The sequence below is a fragment of the Ursus americanus genome, chromosome 2, assembly GCF_024610735.1.
Source record: "Ursus americanus isolate L20-20 chromosome 2, mUrsAme1.1.p, whole genome shotgun sequence".
NCBI lineage: Eukaryota > Metazoa > Chordata > Mammalia > Carnivora > Ursidae > Ursus > Ursus americanus.
In genome coordinates, this window is record NC_142128.1 from 77,976,052 (window position 1) to 78,003,645 (window position 27,594).

Below are 27,594 nucleotides of genomic sequence, written 5' to 3' on the forward strand. Positions count from 1 at the left end.
TCCTGGCACTGCAGGCTATCGCTTGAACGATGGGAGCCAGAACTGAGGCTGAGGGGCAGTCACCCCTTCCCTTTGTCACACCACAATTAGCCTAATGCCAATCCCAGAGGTGTGAGCTGGGGGGAGGGGTCTGAGTAATGTCTTTCATCCAGGCTGCATGGCTCCAAGCCTCTGGCAGGGGAGTGGCAGAATGCGGAGTGGCTACTAGACCGGTACCCTAGGAGGTTGGGGGTTCCAAGTCAAGGGCATAATGAGTGACCATCCAGAATAGGGGTAGGGTGGAGTTAGTGTCAGGGTCTCTCTGCAGCCTAGAAGTCATTCGAGAAACAATTGTTGAGCACGTGCTATGCTATGGGCAAGATAGTTCATGTATACACACACACACACACACACACACACACACACACACACACACACACACACCAGTAACACAAATCAAAGTTTGGTGATGGCCTTGGGCAGTGTAAAGAAGGAGGCATCATAGAGAAGAGAAGGACATTTCCCAAGAACCCCAAACTCCCAAGTCCTCCTCTTTCTCCATCACCTTTCTGCTCAGACCTTCCCTTCTGGGAAATTAGTAAGTTTTTCATAAAACTTCTATAAAGTTAAATTAGTTTTTTAAAGACCTTTTCTTTGCTTTGAGAGCATGTCCTTCCTTCCGTTTTTAACATTTTCGTTTGAAATATAGCATACATACCAAAAACCCCCACATAGCTAACACCGGTGATGAATCAGAACATCGCCCCCCCCCCCCCAAGAAGCCCCCCTCATGTTCTCTACCACCCAGGGTAACCATTATCCTAGCTTCTGACATTTTTCAACTTTAGGTAAACGGAATCGCATTGTATGTATTCTTTGACTCTGGTTTCTTTCCCTCGACATCATATTCATGAGATTTGTCCACGGTTTTTCTGGCAATGAGTCATTCATTCTCACTGCTCTATGGTATTTCATATGATACAATTTATTCATTCAGCCATTGGTGGGTGCTTGGGTTATTTCCGGTTTTTGGCTAATAAGAATAGTGCTGCTATGAACGTTTCTATGCAGATCTCTTGGTAAAAATATACATACATTTCTGTGAGGCATATACTTAGAAATGGAACTGCATATACGCACATGCTCAGTTCTAGACGCTGCTTCCACGGCGACCGCGCCATTACACTCCCACCGGGAGCGTGTGAGAGTCTGCTGGTTGCACGTCCTTGGCAACATTTGATGTTGCTCTTCTCTTTCCTTCTAACCAATCTGGTGGGATGAAGTGCCTTTTCTCCCTTTCTCATAAAAATACACTCTTTTAAAACATAATATGGTGACCTATAGAAAATGGTAATTTTGTTATAATGTCCTGAATAGGCAAAGCTAGAAGTTGGCTTCCAAATTAGTTTTGAAATCTCACACATCTCTGAGATCTTAAAAGTCTTGAGATCTTCAAGAAGCTTTTATTTTTATAAGCCTCTCCTACCATCCTTTTGCTTTATAACAAACTACCCCCAACTTTGTGACCTGAAAAATGATATCTCGTAGCTTCTTCTCCATCAGGAATTTGGGCAGGGCTCAACTGGTCCAGTCAGTAGTCTGGTCTGGAAGGTCAAAGGGATCTTCATTCACATGTCTGGTGCCTTGAGGGAAATGGCCATAAGGCGGGATTCTCCACAGGAATGCCTACATGTGGCCTTCCCCATGATGGTCACGGGTGGTCAGGTAGGCTTCCCTCAGAGCAAATATCTCACTGAGCCTCGGAAGGCACCCAGCGTAACCCCTACCATATTCTACTGGTTACAAGCGAGTCATAAGGGTAGCCCAGATTTAAAGGGAGAGAAATGGAACTCCGCTTCTTCATAGGGAAATGACAAGACCACATTGCAAGAGGACGTGGAGGCGGGAAATAGTATTGCGGCCTTCTTTGGAAAATACAATTTGCCACCCCCCACCCCCAATTCTAACAAAGTTGGCCTGGCCAGGATGTACCTAAGGAGCCCTGAGGTCAATGTGGCCACCTCCAGGTTTCCTACTTTCCCTCTCCTTAACTCCCTCTCTTATGTCCTTCCCTCTTTTTATTTTATTTTCTTACTCTCTTCTTGTCCTCCCCATTTCAGTTAACTAAATTCACAAGAACCCCCACTGGACATTTCTTAGTCCCCTTCTCCCCATCCCTCCCCACATATCTTCAAGCTCTTTGACCCCGGGGGATAGAGTACTGGGACACCTAGAACCACACAGCCTGTCAGGCCCGGAAGGGTCTTGACTAATCCCAGATGCACTTTACATATGAGGAAGTTGAGGCCTAGAGAGGAGAGGGGCTTTCCCAAGGTCCTACTTCAAGTCAGTAGCAGCGTTCCGGCTAGCACAGCACAAAACCTAGTCCACAGTGGGTCTCGAAGAACATCTACAACTTTTCCTTCCATTTCTAACTTCCTGGAACTAAAGCCATTTGTTTTCTGTTTCACATTCACTGCCTCAACATTACGATGTCATTTCAGCTTTTTGGTCAAGGAGCAAAAACAATGCTGGCAGGCCTCTGCTCCCAGAGAGGCCTGGCCCAGCCCTGGCCCGGGACCCAGGCTTCAGAAACGGACAGGGGTCTTGTGGATGGAGCAAGTCAGGGTTAGTGCAACCAGTCCCCCTCCAAGCAACTACTATACCCAGACACAATCACTCCTTTCTGATGCCGAAACCCAAGAATCCTCTAAACTTGACTTGCAACTAGCAACCAGTCTGGGACTTTTCCGGGCATCCAGGGATGGAGAATGTAACTTAAGCTGATGATGACGGAAGTCAGGCCAAGGATAAACCTGACATGACCTAGGGCAAGAAGACACAACTCTCTGGCCAGGCCCAAGACACAGAACACTGTTAGGATACAGTCTGTTTCGTCTGCTAACTCCACTTGGGAGGAGGCAAGGGCCCCAAGAGCGGGTCCCATAGCCTCAGGGGCTGGATCTCAAGGGAGGAGCAAGGGCTGGAGAAAACATGGAGGGTTGGCGCATGGCTCTGGGCTCTCAGCAGTAAGGACATGGAGAATCACCTGTTAAGAAGGCTCTCAGCACTTTCTTTAATCCGCCAGCTCAGTGCTTTCGGCCACAGGATAGCAGCTGTGCAAACAGGGGATACGCTGAGAGTGTCGCGGAGGCTGGCTGTGTGAGTCGGGGAGAAACGGCACCTGTGGGGGGCTCTGTGGACAAGTAAGGGCCCAGCAGTCACTCCTGCATCCGGGCACAGTGCGTCCAGCGCATTGCATCCTTCCCTATGGCCCTGCACCGCTCCTTCCAGCAGCCCTCTGAGCTGCCTGACAGGAGGCCCAGGACCCAGAGAATCACCACCACTGATGCCCAGCCCTGCCTTACCCACAGAGGCCAGGCCAGCAGGCCCTTTACTAGGAGGGGTACGAATAAGTCAGGCAAGGTCCCGTGCCTTTCTTCTTGCGGGGTCCCTCCCTCCAGCTGAGGGGCGCCTGCTTGCCAAACTAATAAAGGAGCAGTTTCTCTTCCTTCATACTCCCCTCCTGGAGAGACAGAGTGAGAAAAGGAAACCGCCTCACCGCCAGAGTCATTCCCCAGCCTGCGGTGGGCGCGAGCCCGTGCCTGGCCCTCCTCCGACGGCCGGCTGCCGTGGCTTCCGTGGCTGCCGTGGCTGCATCAGCGGGGCCACAAGTGTGCGCGCAGAGCAGCCGCCACGCTGGGCACAGAGCCAAGGAACTGGGAGCCCACCCCGCGTCTCCCTCCAAGCTCCGCAGCCTTTTTCTTGCAACTTATTTGGGGTTGCCACGTATGAGAACAGTAGTATCTACTGAGAGCCTCCTCTCTTGGCAGCCACTGTTCTAAAAGCTCTGCAGGGGCTACAGTGTTTAGCGCTTTTCCACAGCTCCACAAAGTCGGCACAATTATTCCCATTTCACAGATGAACAGACAAGTTCAAATAACTTAGCCAAGGCCTGCAGGGGTGGAGTCAGGATTGAATGCCAAGGGGTCTCTGCCCTCCTGACCCCCTCGGGGGCTGACTCTGTGGAGCGTGTGGCCTTAGAAGGCATCTGACCCCAGGCCGTGGTGAGCGACCAGCCTACAGCCAGCAGGCAGTCAATAAACCCCATGGCTTAGGACACTGGGCGCCATGCCAGGTACCACCCTGGCCCCTGGCCCTGGGGGTCACTCCGTTTCCCTCCACTCCTCTGCTACAGACAGTGCCTTTCATTCAGGCCCAGTGTGTCTTGGCCACTGGAGGAACGAGCTGCAAATGTGGGCAGAGTGGTTTGGTCTTCTAGTTCCAGCCTGCTGACCTCTGTCTTACCTGGAACCACTATAAAATCTGTCATTGGTACTTTCAGGCTGTGACACCTCACACCATCCCTGGGCAGACCCAAGGATGAATTTCTGGGCCCAAGAAAGCCCTGTCTAACAGAGAGGAAAGGAATGGCTCCCAGGGAATCTGCCTGGCCAGGCACTCGCTGACTTTGACCATTCGCTTCCTAGATAACAAATGTCCATTCTCTGTTCTAACTAGCCATGCAGTGCCTACCCACCCAGTCTTGCTCCCTCCTACCTCTCCCCTCTCTCCTTTTTCTACCCCAGGGCTCCTGTAGGCTCTCTCAGTCCATTGATGATCTCAGTCCTCCTTCCTCCCATCTCCACCCCCAACTTTACTTAGAGCTGAGAGTCCCTCCTCACCTGGCTCCTGTCCTACCTAACCCCCCACACCTGTCATGACTCCATTTCCCTCTCCTAGTCCCCACCACATTAAGGATGAAGCTTCAGGGTCTGGAAAACAAAAGCCGACAGAGTTATCAGTGGGCCCATCGTGAGAATCTGCAGATTAGGAGATGACCGGACCTCTTCCGACAAGTCAGAGCTGCCACTCTCTCTCTGAGGCTGAGGCTGCCTCGCTCTGCCACTTCAGTGGAGCACAAAAGCTGGAGCCCGTTTGCATTAATTCTCTGGGTTGCTTTGACTCAGAGTCCAGGACTCCAAAGCATGCTAATTTTATGCAAACTGAATGCAAATGATATAGAAAACTATGCGACCCTGAATTTACTGGAAATCAGAGGCTCCCCTGACGGGAAGACTTACAGAAATTTTGGAATCTACTTCCCGAGAGAAATTTAAAAATAGTGTGGCCTCCAGTTGGGGGTCAGGGAGGGACATAGCTGGAAGTCACTCAGAGGAAGGAACACAGTCCGGGTTTCTGTGTCGTTTCTAAGTGACCCAGCAAAAGTCAGAGGAAGAGAAAGCATCTGGCCACCAAGCCTTCCCTCTTTCTCCTCTCTTGGCGCTGAGCTCTGGTTCAGTTCCATGCCCTGCCAAAACCACGCTACAGTGTACATCTTGGAGAGCAGAGCACCCAGGGTATTATGGCATCCTTGGAAATGGGCATTTTATTCACATCCCACTTCCCATGACAAGACTCCACTATTCTCTTCTCCCGTTGCATTTCCTACATTGACCTTCTTCTGCTTGTTCCTCATTGGGTGTGGCTGGCCAAGTGAACAGAATATTCTGGAACCTGCCCGGGGGGGGGGGGTTAGGAAGTCTGGATGTTCATAAAGAAGACCTCAGAGGATGGCTCTTGGATCGATCAACCCAGGTAGAAAGTCTTAGGCTCCTCATTTCCAGGAGGAGGGAAAAAAGGACCACAGTGAGAAAGGACAGGGAAGAGGAAGGTGGCTCAAGAAACAAGAGCCCATTCTTCTGACCCTAAACTGAGATGCTCTGAATAACTTCAAAAGGGAGTAGCTGCCCTTTTCTTAAAGATTCCAAGAAAAGAAAAGACTTTTCCAAAATGTTTCTGCTAAATATGAGTTATGATTGACCAGTAGTTTGGGCATGATAGAATCAGCACAAGTTTATCTTTTTTAAAAAAGATTTTATTTATTTATTTGGGAGAAGGAGAGCATGCACGCGCACTCACACGCACACGCACACAGGCAGGGGAAGGGGCAGAGGGACACGGGGCTCGATCTCAGGACCCTGGGATCATGGCCTGAGCTCAAGGCAGACGCTTAACCTACTGAGCCACCCAGGTGCCCAGCACAATCTGATTCTTAAAAGAGAGGGAGGCAAAGGATTATTGACAAGAAGGGAGAAGGAAGGAGCAAAAGATTTTTAAATTTTCTATTGATATAGGAAATCCCGCAAGTATAATTTACAGGAGCTAGAAGACCTCTCCTGCCCCTTCCCCCAAATATTTCCATCTCTACATTCTCTACATTCCAGAATTTGTTCTTGGTCTTAACACTGTGTCTCTCCCCCTTAAAATGATGATCTCTCTAGAAGAGTAACTCATAATTGTCTTATTAGTCAGTTTTATCTTATTGTAATGCAGGACTTGGCAGAAAGTGATACTTATTGAGTCCTTATCGTGTGCCCATTATGTTCCAGGACCTTAAAAATCATGAACACCTGCTATAATGTGGGCTCGGTGCCTGCAGTGGTGAGCCAGGGAATAGCAGGCACCTGCTTGTGGCGGGTCATTCCCGACACTGTGGCGGCTAGCCACCAGCAGTCACATGGACCAACACTCCTGGGACACCTGGAGTCCCTGAACTTGTGCTCCACCAACAAGCACGGACAGAGCTCAGAGCCCTGCTGCCTACCCAGCCAGCTAGGGCTTTATCCATCCAGGACTCCCCCACTTCACACAGGGCCCCGGCATCAGGCCTCCGCTAGCTGCCCAAGAGCTTTGAAGTCATGGCCTCTGCCTTTTGAGCTCCCAGGTGGGGTAGGGTGGAGACGAAGGATAGGGTGATAGGCAGGTATGGTCCTGTTCTTTTTATCTTTTTGTAAGACTTTATTTACTTATTTGAGAGAGAGAGTGACAGCAAGCTGGAGGAGGGAGAGGGACAAGCAGTTTCCAAGCTGAGCAGAGAGCCCGATGTAGGGCTCAATCTCACGACCGTGAGATCATGACTGAGCTGAAATCAAGAGTCAGATGCTTAGCGGACTGAGCCACCCAGGTGCCCTGGTCCTATTCTTTTTAGCACTGTGATTCTTATCCTTGATTCTCCCCCTGGATTAATGAGCTATTTGGGGAGAATCTGATTTTATATTTGGGAAGAAGAAGAATAGAAATTTTCAACCAGAGAGAATTTAAAAGACATTGTTTTACTCAAGTCTCATATTTTACAGATGGGCAAACTGAGACTCAGAGAAGCTTAGTAATGGTCCCTGGCCACAGTGGCAAAAGTTAGATTTGAAGTCAGCTTTGCCTGATTCCAAAGTCCTTGCTGGTTGCATGACACTAGCGTTTCTTAAACAGAGTGACCAAGGGAAGAGTTAAAAATACAGATTCCCCGGTCTGACCCCAGGTTTCTGAGTCCCTCTCCAGGGGCAGGGCTCAACAATCTGTGTTTTCACACAGCCCAGGTGTGGGTGAAGATGAGCCAGACTGGGAATACACTCCCCTGTGCCTTGCAGTGGGAAAGACCAGTGGGTAAGTTGAGAGGGGGCGCTGAGGGAACGAAGAGGAAAGAGAATGGAAGGGGCCTTCCGTGCTGTTGCCCAGGGCTGGCCCTGCCCCAACAATGGCGCCTGTCACTTAGTTGAGATCCTGACGTTGGGTCTGGAGGACAACTAATGACATCAAGAAAAGGCCTTTTCAGTCAGCTGTTTTCCTTACATTTCTACTGTGAAAAGGGGATATCATGCCTGTGGAATTCAGCTGCAGAGTCATCTCCAGATCTATTTTTAAATTCTCCAGAAATGAAGAAAGAAACGCCTGTCAAGGTTCAGAATGTGCTCATCATTTTCCTGATTCAGGAAAACTGCCTTGATTTAGTGCTCATTGCTTACAAGTCTGCGCTCACAGACAAATCGGCGGAGTGTGAGGTATGCAGGCAGCGAGGGAGCTTCAGCTGAGGGAGACTGAGTCACAGAGGACTCCAGAGAGCAGGAGGAGGGGCTCCCCTTCTGTCACTCCTCCTTGGCTGTGCCCAAGGTCCGGAGCTGCCTCAGGCCTGGTGATCTGAGCACCTCTCCCAGGGCTCCTGGTAGGAGACTTTGTGATGGTCCCTTGGGAAGCTTTTTAGTGGATCTGATAATCTGAAGGAAGATGTTGTTTTAAAGACAATTAAAATTGGGCTCTCTGCTCCTCCGCATTTGACAGACATCTTCTGGTGCAGTGCCAGCCATGTCCCTGAGACAGGATGGTGAAGGTCAGGGTACACAGATTTGGCCATAGTGGGCACCTGGTCCCCAGGGCAGATTTAACTCTGGCAAAGTGGCTATTTTCACCATCAGTGACCCCTTCATTGACCTCAGCACCATGGTCTACATGTTCTAGTATGATCCCCCCACAGCAAATCCAACAGCACAGTCAAGGTTGAGAACAGGAAACTTGTCATCAATGGAAAGCCCATCTACATCTTCCAGGAACAAAATCCCGCCAATGTCAAATGGGGTGATGTTGATGCTGAGTGTGTTGTGGAGTCCACTGGGGTCTTCACCACGATGGAGAAGGCTGGGGTTCACTTGAAGGGTGGGGCCAAGAGGGTCATCATCTCTGCCCCTTTGCTGATGTCCCCACGTTTGTGATGCGCATGAACCATGAAAATATGACAACTACCTCTAGACTGTCAGCAATACCTCCTGCACCACCAACTGCTTGGCCCCTCTGGCCAAGGTCATTCATGACAACTTCAGCATCGTGGAGGGATTCATGACACAGTCCGTGCCATCACTGCCACCCAGAAGACTGTGGATGGCCCCTCTGGGAGGCTGTGGTGTGATGGATGAAGGGCTGCCCAGAACATCATCCCTGCTTCTACTGGCACCACCAAAGCTGTAGGCAAGGTCATCCCTGAGATGAATGGGAAGCTCACTGGCATGGTCTTCCATGTTCCCACCTCCAGCATGTCAGTTGTAGATCTGATCTGCCACCTGGAGAAAGCTGCCAAATACAATGACATCAAGAGGGTGGTGAAGTAGGCATTGGAGGACCCCGTCAAGGGCATCCTGGGGTACTCTGAGGACCAGGTTGTCTCCTGTGACTTTAACAGTGATACCCACATGTGATATGCACATGCACGTCACTCACTGGCTGCGAGCTCTCTTGCCCCATCCTCCCCTCCATCCCAGACCTGGTCCCTGTGTTCAGGGACGGCGACACTGATGCTGCGTGAGCTTGTGTTTGACTCATTTTAATTGGAGGTCATGTGGGTGACCAGAAGTTGTGCCTCAATATAATAGAACTTGCAAAATCCAAGCCCACCTGCTTCTCTCTACCTAACCAGTTCCACCAGATGTACCTGGTGTCCCTATGGAGCCTCTGCTCCCATCGGTCTCCTGCCTGGATGGCCCATCGGAAACGACCCAAGGGAGAAGCAGCTGCAGGAATGACTCTTCTCCCCAGTCCAGCTTCCTCACAGGTAATATTCCTTCCAGTGTGTGTTGTTTGTTTTTAACCATATTCTTCTAATTCCTTGAATGGGTGAATAGCTAACCATGCTGCAAACTCGGCTAACACAAACAGGGGTTCGTGTCATAATTAAATTAAACTTACCCAACAGTCAATAAGACTTGCAAAATGATAGGAGGCATAAAGGCGTTACTTTGCTCCCTGGTAATTAATCCTGGTGGACATCAATAAGCCCAGCCATTGCCTTCCCAAGTACCGTACTTCTCAAGCTGCAGGCTTAATAGAGGCTTTTCGAGTTCTTTTTTTTTTTTTTAAAGATTTTATTTATTTATTCGACAGAAATAGAGACAGCCAGCGAGAGAGGGAACACAAGCAGGGGGAGTGGGAGAGGAAGAAGCAGGCTCATAGCAGAGGAGCCCGATGTGGGGCTCGATCCCATAACGCCGGGATCACGCCCTGAGCTGAAGGCAGACGCTTAACCGCTGTGCCACCCAGGCGCCCCGGCTTTTCGAATTCTTAGATATTAGCTGGGCTGTCTGGTTTTCTGTTGACTGAACACCAACCAACATTTCTTTCCTATTGGAGGAGAATCTCCCAGTGTGTAAGGTCTTGATAGATGTTTACTTTGGAGACTAAAAAGGCCAGGTATTTCTTCTCTCTGCACTCAGGGATCCAGGTCATCAGCCTGACTCAATACATGTGCCAAGACGTCAACGTTGATCAAGGGACACAAAGTGCAGAGGCACTAGAATTCTTCCACAGTGATGAGGGGTCCATACCAGGCCATTCTGGCTAAAAAGCATTTATTGTGCTTCCTGCTTCTTTCCTGCAGACTCACCCCATACCTCTTTCCAATAAATTCCCTTTCCGGTTACAACAACCGGACACTGTTTCTGTTTCTGGTTCCTGAAATCACTCCCTCAGTTGTGGCAGTCACCCGCCCCACAGCTGCTCCACCCTTTTCTTGCTAATAGAAGCCCAAGGTTTCATTTGTTGGTACATCCACCTGGTCCAAGTGAATGGATCATGATTGGTCAGTCCCATCCTCTTGTCCAGTGACCTGTGACCCAGTTCTGGCCAAAGAGACCCAAGAGGAAGCTGCTAGATAAAAGCTTCTGGGAAAGAGTTTTCCTTACTGAATGTGCCCCTCCCCCATTCTTCCTGCTTGAGAAGCTGCTACAGGGGAAGGAAAGTCTGGAGCCATCTTGTCATGATGAGGGGACACAGCAGCAGCCGTGAAGAAGGCAGAGAGAGAAGACAGAAGAGCCAAAGTCCTTCATGACCTCCTAGAGACACCACACCAATCCCAGAACCACCTCCCTCTGGTCTGTGGGTTTGCTATAGTGAATCAGCCCATCATTTAGTTCTTTATTCCAAGTGTTGTGTTATTTGCAGCTGAAACATTCATATATGCTGATTCACTGAATTTCACTGTTTTCCCAAATAATTAATCACACAGTTTTGGAGCTGGATGACATGTGGGAAATCAGCTATCCCTTTGTAATAGAAGCAGCTGAGGCAGATGTGGAGGCAGAAGGAGAAGAACGAGGACCTCCTTGGTCCTACCCTATGGCGGATCCTCCAACACCCTGAAGACCGAGCACCCAGTGCAAGGGCACTGCTGGGCAACCGCGGGGACAGAGCCTGAATCCTGGTGTGTGAGAGCTGTGGGCAAAGGGGCAAAAAAAGAAGGGCAGAATGGGCTGGGCTTGGACCAGTCTGTGGCCAGAGACACCTGAGACACCAGAGCCTGAGGAAGGGTGAGATGTGTTTCCAGCTCGTTCTGTCAGGGCTCACGCACACAACACACACAGGCAACCCCCCCCACACACACACATACACACACACACCCCTTCACCCTGGGCTCCACTTCCCAGCCTCTTGAGCCTCTGGGATCTCCTGTTTCCCTACTGGCCTGGCAGCAGGGTCCTCTTCCTCTCACGGATGAGTGCTTTTTGTGGTTTGGGTTGGTTGCATGCCCTGTGTTTTGGTCTACTTCACAATTTTCCTTGCCGCTGTGCTTGGACCAGCGATAGCTTGAGGAGAGCCTGGAAATCAACTTCTGTATTCTGCAAAGCTGCGAAAGAGTGAACCAGACCTAGTGGGGATCATCAGTCACGGAAAGCAGCTAGCTGGCAGAGATGCTGGTGTGCTGTGATTTCTTCAGAGGCTTCAGAAAGACCCCTCCCCCAGCTGCCACCCACATCATGCTTCCTGGGCCTGGGAAATCAGTGCTAAAATTCCACCATTAGAGATACAGTGTAAATATTCCCGGGAGACAGCATGCCCCATGATACTCCTCAGGGTGGATGACCTCTTATGATCCTTTCAGGAGGGTAGACATCGGGAGGGATGGGAGCCATGTGATGGTTAGCTCCATGTGTCGACTTGACTGGGCTGCCCGGTGCCCAGATATCTGGTCAAACATTGTTCTAGGTGTTTTGGAAGGAGATGGACATTTAAGTTGGTGCACAGTGAGTAGAGCAGATTGCCCTTCCTAGTGTGAGTGGCCTCATCCAATCAGTTGAAGTCCTAAATAGAATTAAAAAAACAAAAAACAAAAAAAACTTCTCCTGAGCAAGAGAGAATTCTCCAGCCAACTGCCTTCTGTATCCAGCCAACTGCAAACTTCATCTGCAATATCTTCTCTTCCTGGTTCTACCACAGATGGTCTTTGGACTATAATATGTGTATATATAATACATATACATTCTATTAAATGCATTCCTTGGGAGAACTTGACTGATACAAGTGGGTCAAGGGTAACATCAGAAGATTCCTTTCGTTATACAGGACAGTCTCTGCCAGTCTGTCCTGCTGACAGGGCACACAAGGGGACCAAGAGGACAGTGGGGATGGTTGCATCCTTCCAAGGGGAAAAAAATTGGGGGGAGGGAGAGGGCAGGAAGGAGGGTGGCAGGTATGTCAAGCCATAGTGGAAGACCTAAGCCATCAGGGTGAGGCGTGGACAGTTACATGAGTAGTGGCCACTAGGGAGTCACTAGAGGTTCTTGAGACAGAGAATGGCATAATCCAAACACTAAATCTGGTGGCTCTGCGGAGAGGGACTGAGTGAGGGGACTGTGGTCAGGGACCCCAGGGAAGACACAGTGAAAGGCTGAGCGTGGGCTTGGGGGGATGGGAGAAAAATCATGAAAAAGGAACAAGGTAGAATCCAAGTGGCCAGGTCCCCAAGTACATGATGGGGGAATGCTGACTCCGTGAAGGAAACTAAAAAGTGAGGCCAGGGAGCTGGTTTGTGGGGAAGAACTAGTGAGTATAAGGTGCTGGTAGGTCATCCAAGTGGAGATATTAGTGCAATTATTATTGACCAACACACACTGAGAACATAGTCTCTACCATGCACCACATTAAGCCCTTCGCGTGCATTATCCCATTTATTCCTCACAGCCTCCCAATGGGTAGATGCTATTATTATCCCCATTTTACAGATGAGAAAATTAAGGCTCAGAGAATTTAAGTACTTGCCAAATTCCCACAGCTAATAAGAACCCAGTTTTCGTACAAAGCACCTAACTACCTCTAGGCTCTGGCACTTGGGCAAGAGGTCAGAAGCTGGTCCATGGCCACAGGGATGACAAGAGGGGTCTTAGGAGTATCTGGGACCTCCAAGGAAATTTGGAGGGGGAAATGGACAGGAGAACTAATCTCTATTGAATATCCTTAGACAAGTATTTAACTATCACCATCTGTCAGCCTTTAATCAGACCTCTAAGAGCAACTTCCCCTTTCAGTAGGATTAAAGTGGGGTCTGGAGTTGGTGTCGATGTCCCACCAACAGCTCACTAACCACAGTGCAGAGTCGCCCTTACCTGAGCACGAAGGAGGTCCCTTGCTCCTTCCACTCTCCAGCTCAAGTCCCCAATTTCTATTTTTTTTCCTAACCAGGAGTTCTTTTCCAGTTGTGAATCTGGACAGCAAAGGCAGGCGGGGTGGGGACCGGGTTTGGGGGTCACTATAGTTTTCAATTATTCCCTGGGGAGCTTCAACACTAGTCTGGGATGGGGAGGCATTGAGGAGACCAGAGAGCCAAGAGGACGGCCAGAGAAGGGGAGATGTTGGAGACAGAGAAATAGGGAAGGAAGGCATGAGGGCGCTGGGGCCACAGAAGCATTCACCCTCTCTCGAGTCTCACTTTTATCCACTAACACCCCCACCCTCGCTTTCTTGACTCCCTTTTCATCTCCTAAAAAAAAAGAAACTCAAGAAAACACCTGAACTGAAACTAATTGATCCCTTTTCCCTCAAAGGCAATCCCGTGGCTCTGACCTCCCGGGGACTGCCTTCAAAGCCTCCCCCTTCCTCACCCACATCTCTGCAGGAGCCAAGAGCAGACCAGTTAGCCTCAGAAACTTCTCCTTCATCAGACCATCCCTGTGACCCCATGAGAAAAGGGGTTAACCTTGGGAACTGGAGGAAAGTTCCTACTTGCCTACCTTCACCCTCATTCATAGCCTGGCAAGAAGAGGTGGGGATGAATGGGAGGTATCCCACCTCAGTCCTTCCTGCTTTGAGTCTGTCTTCCTCACCCGGGTCTGTGTTCCCAGGGCCCAGCACACCTGGGGTTCTTGACAAGTGATTGTGGGATAAATGGATGAATGAACAAACATGAAATGAAAGGTGCCAAGGGCAGAGACTGCTGGATGGGGGAAGCTCCAGTCTCCCTGGCTAGCACAGCAGTGAGTCATGGGGCTCTCCACAGCTCCAAGGCAAAGCTCTGAAAACCATTAGCCCTGACTCAAGCCCAGCTGGCATGGAGTGGGCTTTAGTCTGCCTGCTGCAAAGGTCACATACTGGGTGCCCACCCCTGGGACCAGTGGCCTTGCCTCCAGTACACAACGCCCCCAACCGGGTCCAGGCTCAGCCCTCTGCCATTGTCGTATTTGGGCAAGGCAGTGGGCTGGAAGCTGCCAGCAGGAAGGGACTTGGGCTCACCACCTGTGTACCCTCAGGGACAGGCTCACCGTAAGTGGTGGGTGGATGTCAGGGGGAAAGAATGGCTCAGTAGGTGCCAGCGTCTTGAACACAGCTGTCATCAGTCCACACGGCAGTTCTGTGAGGCAGATGAGGAAATAAGCATGGGCAAAGAAATTAGGAAATTTCTTAAAGCTCTTTTGGTAGCAGAGAACTGGGATTCGTTCAAATCAGTCCTTCTGTTCTAAAGGCCATGTTCCTTCTATCAACCCTAAAACCTCAAATGGATCTGGGACCTGGAGGGATAGCCATGGTGTCCCCAAGTCCAGGCAATTAGTGTTCTCCCCCTCCCCACCCAGGCTGAGTCGGGGAGGGCAGCAACTCCTTTTAGGCCTTGAGGTGACTCACCGATGTGTCGCTGAGACGAGGTCTCTGTGGCCTCTCAGATGCCAGGATGGGGAAGGGGGGACTCTTCCTGAGACCTACAGGGCCTGGGTCAGGTCTGGATCCTAAGGGTGAGCCTCCTGCTTTTACCCCCAAACCTGAGGGCCTCTTCCTCTTGCTGGGGCCTGGGGGCCCACAGCACACAGCCAGAGGTCAGGCCACACCCACTCTCTAGAAGCACCCAGTGTCCCCTGGGTGAGAAGAAAGGCAGAGCCAAAGAGCCTGGCAAGGGGAGACCATTGGGCACTTGACCCCAAAGCAGGGTGAGCACGTGGGCCGACCCAGCAGCTACAAGCAGGCTTGGGTGCCTGAGAGGCAGCTTGAAAGGGCCCCAATCACAGTCAGCCAACTCCAGCTGAGTCCATGCCTTGCCTTCCAGAGCTCTGTGCCCTTGAGCAAGTCACTGGACCTCCGTGAGAGCCCTTCCCCGTGATCATCGTACACTTCAGAAAACTCTGAGAGCATCGAATGAGATGGTGGGTGTGAGTGAAGCACTGCCCAGCAAAGCGAACGAAAGAAACAGAGAGAAAACATTCAATTAACATTCGTTCAATGGAACTGTTCTTACTTCTAGCCCGACGTGGCGTGTGCAGCTTTTACTTAGCTGGGTTTGGGTTAATATGCCCCCATATTTCCTCATTCTCCCTTTTAATTTGTACTTGAGTGATGGGGGAATGACAATGGACACTAATTGAGGGTCTAGGATGTGCTAGATTAGTCCTTCTCAAAGTTCGTTCCCTGGACAGATTGTACCAATATCTCCTAAGAAGCAAATTAGAAATGCAAATTCTTTAGGCGTACCCCAGACGGACTGATTCAGAAACTCCGGGGGGGGGGGCAATGACTAGTATTTCGGTAAGTTCTCTGTGGATGCTGGTACATGCTAAATCCACTGTCCTAAATGTTTTACATGAATATCTCATTTAATTCCAAAACTGCCTTAGGAGGTGGGAATTAATATCTCTGATTTACAGATGAGAGATGAGCTTCGGTGAAGTTAGTGCCTTGCCCCCAGGGGCCACACTATTGCCTTTGCTCTCACTATTACAGTGCCTCCCAGAAGTGGGACAGTTTTGTTCCCAGAGGGTGTCCTATGGGCAGGTGTGAGAGGCAGGAGTCACTGGTGAAAATGGAACCTTCCCCTGGGCTGATGAATAGGAGAGCCAGATATTTTTACATGGTGTGTCAGACCAACTGGACTGTTTTCTTTAATGAAAATAGGCAAACATTTAGTGCTAGGGCTGTTCTACTACTAGGCATTCCGAAGGCATCACTGCTAGTTTGCACCTGCCATCTGCCAATCATGAGTTTCAGCCGCACTGAAACCTGTTGCAGACCTGTTGATGATAACACCATCAGTGAGGCATTGAACTCACGCTGCTGGCGCTAGAGGATTTGCAGTTTAATCTCCACCCAGCGTTATTACTCCCTTTAAAGGATGAGAAAGTGGAGGTCTAGAGAGGCTCAGGGACAAAAGGTCACCCAAGGGGGTAGGGGTCTGGCAGGCCCCGCTCTAAGGATCATCCTTTCCCTTATGCTGTCATAATGAGAAGGCAGTTCTCGGAGACAGGCAAATCTGGTCCTGGCCTTGGCACCCAGGCCCACTTCCGCTGTGGGCTCCTTGCACCAGGACAAAGCCGGCTGGAGCCCACCAGCGCAGGAGGGCCGAGCGCCAGGCGCCGGGCCGGAGGAGCCCAAGAGCGCCCTGTCCGCGGCCAGAAGATGGCGCTGTGGTTCAGGGGACGCGGGGGCCGGCCTGACACCATCTGCGAGGGCCGAGGACCAGGACCCACCAGGTCACCCTGGGGAGAGGGGCACCCCCACGTCGCGGAAAGCGGTTGTGGAGGAGACTCCCCGCTCCCTCTTGCTCCCGGCCGCATCGGGGAGGCTGGACCCCGCGGGACAGGGACTCCGCAGGGCCTCCAGGCAGCGCCCCGGAGCCCCTCGGCTTCTCGCTCCCTTCCTCTGTCCCCGAGCGCCTCCCCGCCGGCCGGCCGGGCCCAGCCCACTGCCCTCCCACGTTACACGTCATGTCAGCCCGCTCCCAATTTGAGGATTTTAAATATTGCCAAACTCAGCCTCAAAAATGGTCTCTTGGCAAGTCAGTAATATGGGAATAGCGTTGTACGGTGACAGATGGGGACTACACTTACCACGGTGAGCCCTGAGTCATATATGAGTTTGCCGAATCGCGGGGCTGGAGGCCTGAAACTAACATAACGTCGTATGTCAACTGTACTGCAATATTAAGAACGTTTTTAAATTACAATGAAATGGCCTCTTCACCTAAGGTACGCGCCAACTTTAAAACTTAGCCATCTAAGTTTTTTCTTTATATCAGAAATAAGTTACAAGTGGAGTCAGAGTCCTGTGCCCACTCAATCCCAGGATTGAGATTCCCAAAGTCTTTCCCCACCACTTAAGAAAAACACGCACAGGTATGTTTGTGGACACGCACTCGATGAGGCAGAATTCTGAGCTCGAATCCTGGATCTGCCATTAAAAATTGTGTACCCCCTAGTGAGTTCTTTAATCGCCCAAGGATCGCTGTTCTCATAGATGAAATGGGAATAATAGGGCGCCTGGGTGGCTCAGTCCATGAAGCATCTGCCTTCAGCTCAGGTCATGATCCCGGGGTTCTGGGATTGAGTCCCACATTGGGGGGGGGGTCCCTGCTCAGCAGGGAGCCTGCTACTTCCTCTCCTCCCTGCTCCTGCTCTCTATCACTATCTCTGTCTTTCTCAAATAAATAAATAAAATCAAGAAAGAAAGAAAGAAAGAAAGAAAGAAAGAAAGAAAGAAAGAATGGAAGGAAGGGGAATAATACCAGTGGATTGTTGGAAAAATGAAGTCCGTATAAACCATGGAGAATAGGGCTTTGACATGTAGTAGGTGCTCAATAAATGTTACCATTATGATTTCTTTCCCACTGGTACTTCCCGGCGTGTACTTACTAGTGGTGTGCACCTGTCACTTGGCATTCAGTCCAGGCAGCCTTATGTTCTGGATCGACTTCATTTGGAATATCTTATGGCCGGGGCCGGGGGAGGGGCTGTCCTATATCTTTATGCTCAGAAGACCCAGCTCCTCCCACCATGATACACAGTAACTAAAGTGGGTCATCGCGGTCACCACAAACCACAGCCTCCGGCTGCCATTCTTCCTCCATCTTGTCTTCTCTGGGTGGTGGGTGCTCTCAGAGACCTGCCATTGCAATTGCCGAGTGTCCCCCCTCTCTGCTCTGGGCCACGTGGCACCCAGTTTCGAGTGACAGAAGCTATAGCCTTTTATTTTCCTCTAGGCCAGGGAGCCCCATCTGCTGCCCAGGGCTGGGGGAATGTCTCAGCTGGGTAGGGGGTGGCACCAACACTTGTTTTATTTCCACTCAGTATTGGAGAGACCCTGTGTTCCGTGGGGAGGACTGCAAGGGTGGGGGGAAACCGTGGCTTCAGAGCCGTGGCCAGATGAAGGTGGTGTGCAACTCTCACCTCTGCTGTGCACGGCCACACAGGTGAACGGGTCAGTTATAGACATTTGTGTCTGGAGTTCTTTGGGGTTTCTATTTCTGTCTTTCCTGACTTCTGCATTTCCGAGAGCTGGGTGTTCGCTCACCATCTCTCTGTCTTGCACAAACCAGTCCCTGACAAAAAAGGCTTTGTTGGCAGTGCACAAGCACTCCACGTGTGTTGACTGACTGCCTGACAGACTGGCTCTGAGACCTCAAGAAGCGGGCCTCGGACCCACTAGATTCTATCAGGGGGCCCTGCTGAAGCTCCATGTCAACAAAAAGCTAACCGCAGATGCAAATGAAAGTGTTGGAGGTGTGGGGAGCGGGGTTGGTAATCTGGGAGTAGAAAGGGCTTCTGGCTTATCTAGGAAGGCTTTCTGGTTGGGGGGGGCGGAGGGTGGTGCTGTCGAAGCTGTAATTCAAACGGATGCAGTTTGACAAATTGAGAGAAGGGTGTGGTTTTAGGCCATAACCCATCCTTTCCTGGTTCAGGTCCCCACTTGAGTCATTCCAGAGTTCCCCTGCCAGCCACTGGGAAGGTTCCAGTGCATGACATGTCTCAGGAAGCTAGCTGAGGTTCCTAGAAAACCACCCACAGAGAGCAGACCTACCATCTCCACCCCCAAATCTTTCTTAGAAATCCTACCTGCAGCTAGGAAGGAATGGATGGGGGGCGGTCAAGAATTAAGCAATAACCAAATAACTGGCCTTGGGGCATCCCCGTAAGAAAAATCTGGTTTCTGGTCAGGGACGCTTGCCGGCACCTACTCCCTCAGGGAGGACACAGGAGAGATGTGAGTTTGAGCCCAAGGGGGTGTCTGAGGGGCTCTCCGATGTCCTGATCTCTTGCTCAACTGGCGGAGTGGGGCTGGCAGGGCTGGCTGCTCTCTGAAGCCCTCGCCTTCCTGTTTTCCTCTTGGGACTTTGAGAGGGAAATCTAAACCGTGTGTCTCTGATTCATTACTGTGAACTCATCAAGTTGGTGTTTGGCAAGAGTCCTTGGATGTTTCGGAAAGAGCTTTTGGTTTGGTTTCATTGGTTTTTGTAGTGCTTTTCCCTTGAAATAGGAAGTCCGTTTTTGCCAAGAGTAAAATGAAAAACTAGATTTGAGGTTGGGTCAGAGCATAAGAAGAAATTTAGATATTATCCTTTTGTTTCTCTATTTTTGACTGCACAATACAAAATAACTAATAGTTAACATTTAATCTTGCAGATTGGGTGCTATTATTATCATCCCCAATCTACAGATCACAAAACTAAACCCAGAAGAGTTAAGTGAATTGCCTAAGTCCGTGGAGCCAGAAAGTGGTAACCTGTTACACCTGCAAGGTGCCAGGCCCACGATGACACTTTCAGGGACTTAGAAAAATGTTTTAACTTCTTTTAAACTCGGAAGAAAAAAATGAATTTTTAGGTCTGAAGAAAGTGTTTTAATACATCACATTAATATGTTTGCCTTGGGGCGCCTGCGTGGCTCACGCGGTCAAGCCTCTGCCTTTGGCTCCATTCAAGGTCTCAGGATCCTGGGATCACGCTCCGCGTCGTCGGGCTCCCAGCTCCGAGGGGATCCTGCTTCTCCCCCTCCCTTTGCCCCTCCCCCCCAATCATTCTCTCTCTCCCTCCCTCTCAAATAAATAAATAAGTAATCTTTTTAAAAAATATCTGTCTTTATACCAACATAGCCATGTAAGTTGTAATTATTTTAGAAGCAGCGCCTGAGTTAGGTACCAGACAGAATTAGAACAGTAGCTGCTGGTGGTGGGCTGATCACTGGGTACAAAGTGACTCATACACCATGTTATCCCCTCACTGGGGGAGCCAGGCCTGCATCCAAGACACAGCAGCCTAAGTTCGACAAAGTGCTACCGGGTTTGTACAGGGTGGGTCACAAGGGACTTCATGAAGGAGCTCGGTTCTGAGGAAAGAGGCTTAAACATGAAAAGAGAGAAATGGGAAAGTGGCAGCATTTAGGGGAATGGGGACTTCACTCATATGGGGAAACTGAGGCAACCGAGAGGCTGTGTTGATCATCAGTTAAAATTCAGTTCCGAAACTACTTTTGTACATTTTTCTTGTACATTTCACATCCAGGACTCATATTTAATTATTAAAGTCCATCAGTAGTCCTGAAGGCCTAATTGTTACTTAAACTCACAAATGATTCTTACATAATAGAAGGATAAACAGGACTTCTGTTTTTGTTCATAGTTCTTTCCTGTTAGATATTAACTCATATTCATTCTTTAGCAGTTAGTGTCCACCAGTAATTAGCAAATTGTCCTAAAGGTCATAAGAAACCATCTCACTTCCTTATTTTTGCATCATAGTGACATATTAAGCTTTGCAGGTTTCCATGGAGCAGACTGGTAGTTTACAAACAGGGCTTCTCAGAGACAGAGCTTGTAAAGATGCCCAGAACTGGGGGCTTGGGGTCTTTCTCCCTGCCTTAACCCGAGTATTAGATAGATAGATAGATAGATAGATAGATAGATAGATAGATAGATAGATAGATAGATAATAGATGGATAGATAGATAAATGATGGATAGATGATAGATAGATGATAGATGATAGATAGATAGATAGATAGATAGATAGATAGATAGATAGATAGATAGTTAATAGATGGATAGATAGATAAATGATGGATAGATGATAGATAGATGATAGATGATAGATAGATAGATAGATAGATAGATAGATAGATAGATAGATATACTGTAAAAACTTGAATAAAGGTAAATAAGAACTCTGGGAACTAGTTTATTTATTCTTTGCCTATTCCAAGAACAGCCTAAGGTGACTTACAAAAATAGATATGGCACAATAAGATTTTGGGAGTGGGGGAAGAAAGGGGGAAGGAGAGAGAGAATCTTAAGCAGATTCCACGACCAGCCTGGAGCCCCACTCGGGGCTCCATCTCATAACCCTGAGATCATGACCAGAGCCGATATCAAAAGTGGGATGCCTAACTGATTGAGCCACCCAGGTGCCCCACAGCAAGATTTTTTTTTAAGTAAAGAAGGAAATGGAAAGCAGGGAAATCATGGTAGGAAAAGTCAGACGTCACCATGGTAAGGTTCAGGCACCAATGCCCCAGCTGAGGGTCTGGTTGAGGGGTGAGGAAGGATGGGCTTCAGCTGGCAGACGTGGTGCCCCGAAGGGTCATGTAGACACAGCCATTCTTTATCTGCAGAACAGGGAGATGTCATCCTGGGCAGGGCCCTGAGCTCCCCGTGGATACTCCTAGAAAATGAGTCAGAGGAAATGTTTGACCTTGGACAGGCTTGTCCTCCTCTCTCTGTGCCACCATCCTTGTCCTCCCCTTCCCTGGAGACCCACAGACCTGTTTCAGGGCTCTGCCCACCCACCTGGCTGTCCTTAGTCCTCTGGCCACAACTCCCTCCCCATACTACCCTATGCATGCCAGTTACCCCCTCAAAAATTACCAGAAAGTGACAAAACCCAGGGTTTCACAAAGACCTCTACTGCATGAGACTAGCTACTATTTACACCACGTACACTCTGTGCCAGGCCCTGTTCCCAGCACCTCATACACATGGGCTCCCTTGATTCTCACGACAACCCTATGCAGTGAGTACTGCTATTACCCCCATCTGGCAGATCAAGAAACAGAGGCACAGAGAGGTCAAATAACTTGCCATGGTCATACAACTGGTGATAGCACACGATTTGAATCTAGTTTGGCCTGTGCTATTACCCACTCAGCATGCGGCCTCTGGGTCCGCCATGTTCCAGCCTGCTGGCTGGGGGATATTCCTAAGGCTCAGGTCCCGAGTTTTGCCCTCAAGGCGGCCTCTCAGCCTCATTCTGATCCGTCCTTTGGTAGCTGCAGGTGGCACCTTGGGCTCTGTCCTGCGCTATTTGAGAATGTGGATCCCAAAGAAAACCCGAGGCTTGAGGGCCTGCAGGAGCTCAGAGCAGGCCTTCCTCACAGGGGACAAAGCAGCAGGCAAGCTGTGTAAGGCGACATCATGGCTGATCCGTAGTTGTATCTTCCTAACACTAATAATTACTGTGACCAATGCCATTTAGAGCCAGTTGCTGTTCTAGACCTTTCACACTCATGATCTCATTTAATCCTCAAAGCAGCTGAGCAGGCAGGTATTATGAGTCTCACTATCCAGGGAACATTGAGACCTCAGGCAGGTTGAGTGACTCCCCAGAGGGCACAGCTGGCTCCCCACTGCCTTCTACTGGGCCATAGTCCCTCTGCTCCCTACGTGGCCACCGCCCCTGTACCCCCCAAACCCATTTGTGCAGAAGTTCCTCCGTGAGTGTTCTCAGGATCTTTCTTTGCCTCTGTTCCTGCCTCAGATGGTCAGTTCCTCAAAAGCCAGGGTTCTGTTCATCAGTTCTCTTTATGTACTCCCCTCTCCAACGCCAAGGGCCCCATGTGAAGTTCTTTGTAAGGTGAACTCTAGTTAGGTGCTCCAACTTCATGGCTATGCTTGCATCAGTGGCTGGCATCGCTCGTAGATATACAGAATTAAGCAAACAACCTAAAATCTAGTTTTTTTTTTATAAAGATTTTATTTATTTATTCGACAGAGAGAGACAGCCAGCGAGAGAGGGAACACGAGCAGGGGGAGTGAGAGAGGAAGAAGCAGGCTCCTAGCAGAGGAGCCTGATGTGGGGCTCGATCCCAGAACGCCAGGATCACGCCCTGAGCCGAAGGCAGACGCTTAATGACTGCGCCACCCAGGCGCCCCTAAAATCTAGTTTTCTGATCCTTTATCCCTCCCCAAAACTGCTCGCTTGCCTAGACACACATAAAGCCTATATCTAGCCAAACACCCCCGAACATACCTACAGGTGAGTGTTCAAGACCCAGCCATGTAAATCGTCATGCAAATGAGGTGGCAGCTGGTGAGGTGGCCGCCAGAGGGTCTGGTCTGTGTCTGCTCACACACGGAGCGAACTCAAATACTGGCAGGCCAGCCTCACTCCTCCCAGCTCATCCCTGGCCTGATGACTCAGGGAGAAACCATGCAGCAATTTACTCAGCAGCCTCTCGACTTCCCTGCCAGTCCTCCCGCGCCCCCACCTGCACCTGGCGTAGGCAGGGAGAGGTGATAATAAATGGGCTGTTACCAGCTGTCATTGCTGGGCAGTGAAAATGACCGCTCAGCCTGGTTCAGGAAAGCACGCTCCCCTACCTCTGAGTGCTCCCTGGGCACTCGGGGGCACAAGGGGGAAACGGGGACTGGGCCTGGCTTCGGCCTTGGGAAAGCATCATTCATCTGGATGGGGCACAGACCGATTGTGACAATGGAGCTCCAAAGTTAATGAATTTCTAAGCAAACGAATTCAACGATTTGTTTGTGTATTCAACGCACATATGGAGCATGCTCGATGAGGACTAGGGGAAAAAGCTAAAGATGGCCCTTGGTGCCAAGAGCAAAAGGGGTGAGATAATCAGTTGTAGCATCTTCACCTATGAGAGAGAATCAGGCATTTCCAAGCCGACTTGAGGCCCCGTAGTTCGGCAGGAAAACGGACCTGTGGCTTGCGATGTTTCCCTCTCAGTTGGAGCAGATCCATGGGACTCTCCTCTCTAACCATCTGTTGCTCCGCTCAGTGAAGATACATGTTTGTAAGAAGCAAAAGCCATTGTACTTTACAAGAGTCAAATAATTTACCTTCTAAAAATTCAGACTCCGCTCCCCACCTCAATTATTCCGAAAGAACGAGGTAACCCTTAAGAATGACTTTGTAAAAATCACGGGAGCTTTGGAACGTATCAAGCCCTTGCCACTCAGCTTTGTCTGCAGACCCACAGCATTTGTGTCACGTGGGAGCTTGTGAGCCTCACAGGCCCTGCAGCCCCCCGATCACCTGGGGCAGGATCTGCAGCTTAGCAAGAGCCCCAGTTTCTTCCAGTGCACACTGAAGTTCTAGAAGCAGCACCGGGTCGGGTATTATCTTCACTGGCAGTGCCTTTCTTTGTGGAGTTTTGCTTTGCTCCAATGATGCCGTCAGGGGCTGGTCATCTCTGAGCAGGGGCTGTGTTCTGGGGCGCAGCCAGTTCTGGGTCCTGTTGAGGATGGGGGGAGCAGGGAGAGAAGAACCCAAGGCACGGAAGGACAGAGCACACAGTGAGGTGTGAGCACCATGACCTTGGCAGCGGCTGTAGGTGGGGAGGAGCGATGAGAGGAAGAAGCCCAGAGAGCAGACTCTCCCAGGGGGCAGTGGGCGGCAGGGGGCGGGGGTCTGCACCCTGTGAGGGAAAGCATCTGTCTTTGGTACAGGTGGTCGGAATGGAAGAGAAAAGCCCCTTCAGGACCAGCACAGTGATCCAGGAGGTCTCTATTTCAGCCCAGCCCACGAGGGCAGGGAGCAGCGTAGGCTAGGGGCTAAGGAAGGGTCAGAGGCAAAGCCAGGCTAAGAGCGAGCTGGGCCAAGGCCCAATTCATTGCTCCTGGAGTGCCTGTTCCTAACTTGCACTAAGAATATGAGAGAAACAGGTTGCGTTCCATGGACAGGGAGATAAGCCTGGGCTTCTGAGCCTCCAGTGGACAGAGCGGAGAAAGACAAGGGCAGATCAGGGCTGGCACGGACTTAAGACCACCCACGCCAACTGCTGCACAGGCAACATGTGTAATTTTCTTGGGACAAACCCTGAGCCCATAGGATGAACACAGGCAGCTTCACTCCCCTAATAAGGCAGAGTTCCTCCCCCTCAGCATTTCCCAGGCAGAAGGCAGACACGGGCTTCCCGGGCTTCTCGAGTCCCCCAGGCTGCAGGGACCTATACTCAGGGCTTGGAGATCCCTGCTGAATTTCTCTTTCTTAACTGTAGGGGATGGAGGCAGCCCTCACGAAGCCCTTTCACAATCTCCTCTCTCTCTATCTAATATCCATGGTGGAGCTGAGAAGTTTCAAAGGTCACATCACCAGCTTTAAGCTACTGCTGGGGTAGCTTTTACATACAGTCTGCCAATTCCTTTGGAATGTCTTCTCTCACTCGGTAGCTGAGTCAAAACCTCAACATTACATCTCGTGTATGTGTCATAGAAAGAAAAAACTAGGAAGACCTCAGTGTTTATCAATATTGGTTCAGTAAATCAAGAACATCCATTCTTGGGATATTAAGCAGTGGTTAAAAAGAATGAGGTCTGTCTCAGTGTGTGAACATGAGATACTGTCCGAGATGTATACGTGAAAAAGCAGGTAGCTAGCAGTGTCTTGTTTGTGTCTAAAAGGACAGGGAAAGATGCTCACGTATATGTCTTTATGCATAGAATATTTCTGGATGTACATACTAGAAACTGGATTGTCCACTGCTTCTAAATAAGGAGCCTTGGAAGTTAGAGCTGGAGATGGAAGCCTTAGCTTTTATTGCACACCATTTGGTATTCCTGAATTTCTCTGTGTGTGTGTGTACATATATTTTCTGTGTATATATAATATATAAATGTGTATATATATATATCCATATTATACTTTCAACTCCCAAAGAATTATAGTCATTTAAAATGGTGATTATGAAGATTAATGTAGCAACATGGAAAATTTCATGGCAGAATGTTAAGTGAAAAGGGCAAGATTCAAAGTCATGTGCATTCTGATTTCAATCATATGAAGATAAGGAAATAAACAAAATTTAAGAACAGATTTATTATAGTGCTGGGATTTTCCATACTTATAAAAATCAACAACAAAGTGGAGGTATAATTTACATTCAATATAATACATTCCATTTATAAGTGCATATTTGGATGAATTCTGACAAATTTATACACCCATAAAACCATCATTACAATCGAGTTACAGAACCTTTCCATCATCCCAAAAAGGTTCCTTGCACCCTATCCCATTCAATCCTGGGATCAGCCCCACAATCAATGATGTGTTTTCTGTCACTATAAATTAGACTTGGCTTTTCTAGAGTGTCATATAAATGGAATCCTATAGTACATACTCTTTGTGTCCTGGCTTTTCTTTTGCTCAGCATATTGCTTGTGTCCATCCTCCCCTTCTTTCTTAGTAACCAAACCCTCAGCAATGTACCCACCTAAAAGATTATACCTTCTAAACCTTGAAACTAGATGTGACCATATGATAAAATATGGTCAAAGAAACATAATTAAAAGGGTCTTCTAGAAAGTCTCTGTAAAAGTGAGAGACAGATAACCATTTTCTTTTCTTCCCCTTTCTTTTGATATTGGCCTGGAATATGGACCTGATGAATGGAGCTCCAGCAGCCATCTTGGAATATGAAGTGACCTTAAGGATATAAGCAGAAAAAGAAAAGGAGCCTGGGTCTTTGATGCCATAATGGTGCTGCCATACCAGCTTGACTCCCTTCCTCATGGAAAAAATATGTATCTTGTTTAAGCACAAATAGTTTGGGCTTTTCTGCTAACTTTGTAGTTGAAACTAACTAATTGTACCATAAGCTTTCTAGCACAAGTTGATTTTTTAAAAAATTATGCATATGTTTGATTGAAAATTTGATTTTAATTTAAAAAATAAACCTTTATGCCAAAATCTGACAAAAATAGTTAAAGAAAAACACCACAGACCACTATTTCTCATGAACATAGTTGCAAAAATTCTTAACAAAATGTTGGCAAATTGAGTCCAGCAATATACAAAAAGAATAATGTACTGTGACCAAATGGAGTGCATCCCAGGAATGAAAGTTTGATTTTACATTCAAAAATAAATCAATGTAATTGACCATATTAACAGAATAGAAAAAAATTTTAAATCAAACAATTATCTCAATCGATGCAGAAAAAAACATTTGAAAAAATTCAGTATTCCCTCATGACTAAAAACTCTCAGCAAACTAAAAATAGAAGTGAACTTCTCAACTTGATAAAGGGTAATTCTGGAAAAGCAAAAAACAAAAAAACCCTACAGCTAGCAACGTACTTAATCCTGAAAGACTGAATGTTTCCCTTAACATAGGAAACAGTGAAAAGATGACAGCTTTTAATACACCTATTAAATATTGCGCTGGAATCCTCAGCCAATACATAAAACAAGAAGAATTAAAAGGCACAAAATTTGGAAGGCAAAAAGTAAAACTTTCTCTATTTACAGACAACATGATTGTCGACATAGAAAATACCAAGGAGGGGCGCCTGGGTGGCACAGCGGTTGAGCGTCTGCCTTTGGCTCAGGGCGTGATCCCGGCGTTATGGGATCGAGCCCCACATCAGGCTCCTCCGCTATGAGCCTGCTTCTTCCTCTCCCACTCCCCCTGCTTGTGTTCCCTCTCTCGCTGGCTGTCTCTATCTCTGTCAAATAAATAAATGAAAATCTTTAAAAAAAAAAAAAGAAAATACCAAGGAATCTTAAAAACAAAACAAAAAACCCCAACCCAACTAG

General features: G+C 48.9%; 1 pseudogene; it reads left to right on the forward strand.

Annotated features, from left to right (window-relative positions):
• The first annotated feature begins 8,134 nt into the window (after positions 1-8,134).
• LOC123785657 (glyceraldehyde-3-phosphate dehydrogenase pseudogene) lies at positions 8,135-9,002 on the forward strand (annotated as a pseudogene).
• The last annotated feature ends 18,592 nt before the right edge of the window (positions 9,003-27,594 follow it).